Here is an 8,083-nt window from a genome sequence, read left to right on the forward strand (position 1 = left end):
ATCCTAAAACATAATTCTTTCAATCTTTCCTTATAGGTCATGCTTTCTAGACTTTATTCATTTCAGTTGCTCTTCTTTGGACCTTTTCCAGTTTGTCTACATCTTTCCTGAAATGTGGTGCCCAGAACTGGACACTACTCCAGTTGCAGCCTGATAAACACAAAATAAAGCAAAAGAATTAATTTTCATGTCTTGCTTACAACACTCCTGCTAATACATCCCAGAATGATGTTTGCTTTTTTCACATTTTGACTCAGGTTGAACCAAAGTGTTCTGTGAGCCATGGTGCTACTTTAAAGCTCTTGGGGTCTGTGACGGAGCGAGGCAGCCCCGCACTAAGCCTGCAGGGCCCAGCCAGGGTTACCTGGCTGCAGAGGCCCCTCCCCCGCAGCCCTACGGAGCATGCCTGGGCTGTAGCTCCACTATAAAAGCCTGGGGAAGGACTCAAGTCAGGGATGACAGCTGGAGGAGAAGGACTTGTAAAGGGAGCTTCCACACAGTGGTCACCAGAGACTCCAGAAGAGGCTGGTGGGGATGCAGAAGTGAGCTTATACACTCCAGAGACTGCCCACCAAGACGACGCCAGCCTGGAGGCCGCAGCAAGCTGGATGAGTACATGGGAAGGAACCCCAGTGAACCAGGTAGGAAGTGGCCCAGGGCAGGAGCAGGAAGCACCTCTCCTGCCCTGAGAACCTTGGCGCATTTTGGCTGGATTTCCCTGATGAGGGAGTGACCCACTATCTGGTCACTCACAGGGCCCTGGGCTGGGACCCGGTGGAATAGGGTGGGCCCGGGTCCCCCTAACTGAGGTGCATCCCCGCTACAACCCTGAACTGTGTTTTGGACTCCGGCCAGAGGGCCTTGGACTTAAGAGGTCCTGTGGGAGGGCCAGGCGGGAGTGGCCCGCCACAGGGTCCATGTAAATGACAAAAGTATTTTTATACTAAATTATCTAATTCAAGCAGAGGCTCACACCTAGGTTGCAGATGTTTTGCTACATGCTATTTTCTTTATTCCATATAAAAACTACATTAAGATATTATTACATTTGCAACATCATGTATTCAAATGTTAGGAAAAACTAGAAAGCCTGTACACAGAATAATAGTATGTGATCATGTAACCAAACACTGTGCATAACACACACATGCAAGGAGGGCAAATTAAGATTATACAGCAACTTTCATTCTACCACTTCCTAACCTTAAGAGTGCTTGACTTTGCAATCTTGTTGATGTTCTGTAATATAGTTTGTGCATCCAAGTGGCCCATGACTACTCCTTTGTTACATTTTCAAGCATATTCTTGTTTTCTCCAATGCTGACTTCACACTTGAAATCTGGTTACAGGTTAGAGTAAATTGTGAATTGCTCCATCTAACTTTCACAATCTGGCAGTTGTACCTAACTGCTGGAAGGCTCTGAGGGATAGCCAGAGTGCTACGGATACTCCTCCTGTTCCCTACTGTAAGAGCTATAGTGAAAGAGTTGTAGGTGCCAGCAACAGTAGCTATTTATTTCCTCAGGACTCCTCCATGCTGGAAGAATTATGGTATAAATGGAGTAGAAACTGTCCATCTGAACATAAGCCAAAAAAATTGGCCCCTTCACTTATTAGATGCAGACTATTTCTGGGGCTTCGTTCTTATTCCTGTACTTGATTAGTGAATGCTGCTGGTTTTAAAGAATAGCTACTTTAAAACACTATATTGCAGAGCTTGCAGTGTAATAGTAAGATCAAATCAGTTTTCGTTTTTCTTTTTATGGCTGTAATGACTAATAAAACAGACTAAAGCCTCTGTTTTAATTTGCTTCAGATTGTTTGTTTGAAATTAAATCTTGGGTTTTCTGTACCTTCTGAGATAGGTAACTTTGTTTTTTACATGACACTTATGAAAGCTTTTTTATAATGTGTGTGGCTTTTGAAACAATGCACTGGACACATAAAAAAAGAGAGCCACCTTTATTAACATCCAGTTCTGTTTGTTTTCACTGGATTCATTTTTTCCCCTCAAAGTCAAAATAAAAGTTTATGACCCATGAGATGGTCATAGTCCCGTGAATATGTGAACAGCGCTGGATTAACAAACATTGATTTAGTTTTGGCATTAAATGTTGTAAACAACTTGCTGATGGTTGGAACTTTGACATCCCTCTGATGGAACACAGTTCTTTTTTCTAACAAAATAGCATTATATGTAATGGCTGTGTATGTGTCAGTCTCAGCTTTATGATACAGCCGAACCACATAGCCTTTTGTAAACCGATGCATGATAATTGGTATTGCAAATATCATGAATCCTACACCATAAATGGCAGGTTCCAAAAGCAGACTTTGAACTTCAGAACTCATGTTGGCATTCAGGTTGAGCATCACATACAAGCTAAATATGCTTGTAAAATAGGATAAAAATTTCACACCTGGATGAGATGAAAATCATAGGTTAGTTTATAATCAAACATTTATATGCATTGTACTTATAGACACTCTTAACTATCATTAAGTTTAGCAATTATCCTTTATTATTATGGAACTTCTGAAGTCATCATGTAGGAATCAAAGACCAGTGCCCTCCTTCTCCTCTATGGTTAATGAATTAAAGTTAGATAAGAACAGCTATACTAGGTCAGACCAAAAGTCTATCTAGCCCTCTCTTCCAACAGGAACCAATTCCCTGGGCTTCAGAGCACAGAACAGATAATCATCAAGTGATCCATTCCCTGTTATTCATTCCCAGCTTCAGGGAAACTGAAGCTAGGGACACCAATAGAGGCTAGGGACACCATCCTAATTAATAGAACATTTATGAAGGCATGCCTTTTCAAATACTGTTAATAGTCCTGGCCTTCACAACATACTCTGGTAAAGAGTTCCACAGGCTGACTGTGTGTTGTGTGAAGAAATACTTCCTTTTCTTTGTTTTTAAACTGTTGCCTACTACTTTCATTTGGGGATCTCTAGCTCTTGTGCTATGAGAAGCAACTAATACTTCCTTATTTATTTTTTTCTCCACACTGCTCATGATTTTATAGATTTCAATCAATCTTCCCCCACCCTTAGTTGCCTCTTTAACAAGATTGGGACTTTCGAGCTTGGAAATCTCTCCTTCTAGAGAAGCCATTTCGTACCCCAGTCATTTTGTTGTTCTTTTTTGAAACTTTTTCCAACTCCATCTTTTTTGAGACAGGGCAACCACATCTGTATGCAGTACTCAGGATGTGAGCATATAATGGATTGATATGGAGGCAGTATGTTATAGTGTGTCATCTTACCTATCCCTTTGTTAATTATTTCCATCATTCTGTTCACTTTTCTGCTTACCACAGCACACTGGGGATGTAAAATCACATTTAATTGGTTAACCAGTTAAATGTGATGTTTAATTGGCTAACTAGTTAAAGGGGGCAGGCAAGCTAGAGCAGCTCCCTCCTCCTGCCACGGCAGGTGGAGAGCTGTCTGCAGCGCACCCGCTGTGGGTTAGGAGCAGTCCCCTGTCCATGGCTGGCAGGGAGTTGCTCCAGTCCCCACCGGTTAAACTTTCACATCTCTACAGCACACTGAGTGAATATTTTCAACTATCCACAACAACCCCAAGATATCTCTCCTGGGAGGTAACAACTAATTTAGATCCCATCATTTGATATGTATAGTTGAAATTACATTTTCCCAGTGTGCATTACTTTGTATTTATTAACACTGAATTTCATCTGCCATTTTGTTCCCTGGTCACACAGTTCTGGGAAATCCCTTTGTGGCTCTTCATAGTGTGCCTGGGACTTAATCTTCAGTAATGTTGTGTCATCCGAAACTTCTGTCATTTCACCACTAATTATCAAATACATACTCTGGGCCCGGGGAGAGCCGCTCTCTAAGTATCTAAAGATAGTGTGTCCACCTATTTTTTTTTTCTCAAAAAGATCTTGTGATTTATGGGGTAATCTCGTGGGTTTTTTTTTTTTTTTTTTTTTAAGAATTTGACTGTTTTTATTTGAACCTTTAGGGTCAGTTATACAATTGTGTAGGGAACTGCATATTGGTCCTTATTGCATATCTGACTAGAAATACCAGGCCTCCACTCACAACAGCACACTGTTTTAAAGAAATTTTTAAATATAGATACGTTAATATACTTCAATTCCAGTCACATACCCCTAACTGCCTTTGCTAAATTCCCAATGTAAATAAGTCTTCCATCTTCTGATTGTCCATGGAAGGATGAGGTGCTGAAGCAGCAAACAGATGTTGCAGGAGAGAATATGATCTACAGGATAAAAGCAGCACATGGTAAATAAGGTATCAACTATACACATTTCAGATTTCTTCTGAGGTAGAACACTAATAGGGATGTTAATGTGTAGTTAAGTACACAATTAACCAATAAGCCTAAGCTTATTGGTTCATTTTATCCACTACATGTGTTCTCCCTCCTTGCTGCCAGGGGCAGATGACCATTTTGTGGGGCCCAGGGCAGCACAATTTCACGGAGCCCCCCTTTGCCACGGCGCATGCGCGGGGCTTCTTGAAGCCTGGGGCGGCCATCCTGCTCGCCCTGCCCTATATCCACCCCTGCTTGCTGCCTCTGTCAGAAGCAGCAGAGGGCTGTGGAGGGAGCGAGAGTCAGTGCCCTTGGGAGCTGGCTTCCCACAAGCACCAGATCTGTGGAACTGCCTGCCCCCTCCCATCCCAATGAGGGGGGACACAGGAACCAGTACACACGGGAAGCCAGCTTTCAAGCCAGAGACAGCAGCATTAGGTAGCATGAGGCTCCCCGGGAGTAGGGCCAGGAGCAAACTGGCTACCAGCCCCACCTTCTTGGACTATCAGATAATCGTGTAACCTATAATATTTTGTGCAGTTATACACTATTAATCACTAACATCCATACTAGTTAAAACCAGGGATTTGAATGGGTAACCAGTTAACCTGAATAGGTGATGCTTACTGGGTAAAGGTTAACCGTTACCCAGAAGTGACCCCTTGCCTACAGCCCACTACAAGCAGTGGGCTGATTCAGCCTTATGGAGTGCCCAGTCTACAAGGGCTGGTAATTGGCATCCTCATGTGGGGAGGGGAACATGACATAGTGGGACCTGGGAAAGGCTGCTCACTACCAGCCTGCATAGGCTTGTAGGCTGGAAGTTGGTAGCCTTGCCTGGGGCAGAAGTGGTAGAAAGAGTTGGGGTTGGCTAACAGCCCTCTTCGGTGCAACACTGCCGACTCCCACCTCAAGACCCAGCAACCCAGGATGGGGTCAGACACACCTGGGCTGGAGCAGCCCCTGCCATTGGCATGGGAGCCACTCCAGCCCAGTAGGCTAGACTGACCTCCCCCCCCCCTCCCGCCACCTGCCTTCATATCAACAGTTAACCGGTTAAACTTAATGTTTAACCAGTTAACTGATAACTTGGAATTCTATATTCCTAGCTAAAACCATATCCAAGGCCCTGATTCTGTAACTAGCATTGCTGCATGGACTCCAATGCCTACGTAGAACCCACTGAGGACAGTGGTGCTCTGTAGAAAAGCAGAACCACACAGACCAAGCTCATGGCAAACCTCTAGTCTAGCAACCTATCAATTCTTCAAATACTGAGAGAGACTTGTGTTAAAATGTCATGGTTTACTTAAATCCACAGCTTGAGTCCTGCCATTACACAAGAAGCACATCTTCCATTTATAAGTAAATGCCTGGCCCGCAGGGTGGCAAAGAAATACTTGAGACTGAACTCAAGGGGTGTATCAAAAGGGCCCCAGATTCTCTTTTTAATTACTCATGATTTTAAGCTAATCATGTATCACTAGGAGGCCTAAGTCCTGAGTGCCAAACCCTGGGGCTTGGCTACACTACATGGACAGCAGTAGCTGGATACGCTTTATCCCTCGGAAATGTTGTGCATCCTCTGCTCTGCCCCTTTAATCTTTTCCACCAGCAAACACTTTATCACATGCACTATTATCAGGGGAGATAGAAAATAGGGCGAGCTCCTCAACCAGGCCTCCTGCTTCTTTCCCTGCGATTGCAGCGGAGGCTCCACCCGACCCCGCTACGAGGACGCTCCTGCACCTGCTCTAGTCTCCCTTCAGCCCTGAGAAGGGCTCCACCTGCTCCGGGATTTCGGGCCCGCAGCAGCGCCGGGCGCCCGCAATCAGACGCGCTGGGAGGGTGGTTCGGGGCCATGCAGCGGGGGGTGCACGCCGCTGCCGCGCGGCTCCCTAATGGAGCAGGCAGGCCGGCAGCTGCCGCGTGCCCCGCGCTCCGCAGCCAGAACGCCCGCGCCCGGGCTCGGCAGCCGCCCGCAGCCAGCAGCGCCATGGCCCGCACCCGGCCCTGCCGCCCAGCCGGATCCCCGCGGGCCGCAGGAAGGGGCGGAGCCACGGCGCAGCTGCCTCCCTCGCGCCAGGGGATTGGGCCGCTGCTTCTGCCCCCTCCCCTCGTGGCCTTTGCCAGGAGCTGCGCGTTCGCGGGCGGAGAAGCTCGCGCCTCCCGCAGCTGCCGCTTGGGTGCCCGCCGCCCGCTCGTTAGCAGGCAGCCGCGCCCCGCAGACCCCGGGCTCCCACGCAAGGGCCCGCCGGCCTTGGCTTCTTCGCTCAGCGGTACCGGGTCGCCCCAGTGTCTGCAGCCTTACCTGGGGAGAACTTTGCTAAACCTCCCGCGGGCGTCTGGACTTCAACTGGGGGGGGAGTAAGGGTTTAATTTCTTACAGGTACTGCTGTATTCCGCCTCCGCAGGGATCGGGGGTTGGAACCCCACCGTGCCTGTAAGACAATGAAGTGTGGGGTTGAGTATGGGAGAGTGCAGGAGTCAGGGTTGGTGAGTGTTAGAGGGGCTCAGGGTAGAGATGTGAAATCACATTTTAAAAGTTACCCGATTAAACGTTAACCAGTTATCCAGGATCCTGCTTGTAGGAGAACACTACCGCCGGGTTAGAGCAGCTCCGTCGCATAAGCCACCTGTTAATTGCTTACCCGGTAAGCATCGCCCCAGCCAGCTCCTTTACCTGCCTGGCTGTCTGCATAGTGTGACCGTCTGCAGCAGAGCCTCTGGAGCCTGTCTGGGAGCACACCAACCTCCTCTTGCATTGGATTTCCCCACCTGGCTGGTCCTTTCGTGCCAGAGCAGTGCACCACCTTACTTTCCCCTCTGCTTCGATGCCCACTGATTTCAGTGGCATGCAGTATTGGGCTCACGATCTTCACGCTTGTGTCAAACCAGTGACCTTGTGCATTTTTGCAACAACTATTTGCCAACATTTGGAAAGCTTGGGGCCATGAACATTAGCTACATTTCAATCACAGCCATGCTAGGAAGACCCAGTTACAACTCAGTATTTCTATATAAATTAGGAAGGGGCCTGAGGTTAATGAGGTGCCTAGGACTGACCTTGGCCAGCTGTGTTCTTGTGCAAGTAAATTTACAGTAAAGTGTTGGAACAGAAGGCTTCTTGCACAAGAGTTATTTCTCTTCCCATGAGGAATAAGGCCTCTTGCACAAGAAGTCAGTGTGGATGGGCAATAGGGCTGTGTCTACATTGGTATTATTTTGCGCAGAAGCACATGCTTTTGCGCAAAAACATGCTGCCTGTCTACACTGGCGGGGAGTTCTTGCGCAAGAATACTGATGTTCTAATGTGTGAAATCAGTGCTTCTTACACAAGAACTATGATGTTCCTGATCAGAAATAAGCCCTCTTGTGCAACTGTTCTTGTGCAACATGAATTTCTTGCACAAGAAAGCCCGATGGCTAAAATGGCCATCGGAGCTTTCTTGTGCAAGAGATCATCCACACTGCCATGGATGCTCTTGTGCAAAAGCACATGGTAGTGTGGATGCGCTCTTGCGCAAGACCAAACAGTTCTTGCACAAGAAACCTGCAGTGTAGCTGTAGCACTGGGGCAAATGTATCTTCAGGCGTTTCATTGAAAGCTAGACTCCTGAGCTTTGGCTAGTTGCAGCTGGCATGGCAATACTGTGACTACACATTCACAAATTGGGGACACAACACTGCCCTCGATTATCTACCTTTTATTTCCACTATGGTATAGGGATGTGAATGGATAACAACACATCATGGGGGGAGGAAGGG

General features: G+C 46.9%; 1 pseudogene across 1 annotated transcript; it reads right to left on the minus strand.

Annotated features, from left to right (window-relative positions):
* Positions 1–987: 987 nt before the first annotated feature.
* LOC102444478 (transmembrane protein 70, mitochondrial-like) lies at positions 988–6,466 on the minus strand (annotated as a pseudogene). Its single transcript, XR_016348745.1, has 3 exons — positions 6,065–6,466; positions 4,150–4,261; positions 988–2,420 (listed from the first exon to the last, which is right to left on the minus strand). The product of XR_016348745.1 is annotated as a transmembrane protein 70, mitochondrial-like (transcript).
* Between the last annotated feature and the right edge of the window lie 1,617 nt (positions 6,467–8,083).

This window comes from Pelodiscus sinensis, chromosome 2 (assembly GCF_052426305.1).
Source record: "Pelodiscus sinensis isolate ZL-2025 chromosome 2, ASM5242630v1, whole genome shotgun sequence".
NCBI classification, from domain to species: Eukaryota; Metazoa; Chordata; order Testudines; family Trionychidae; genus Pelodiscus; species Pelodiscus sinensis.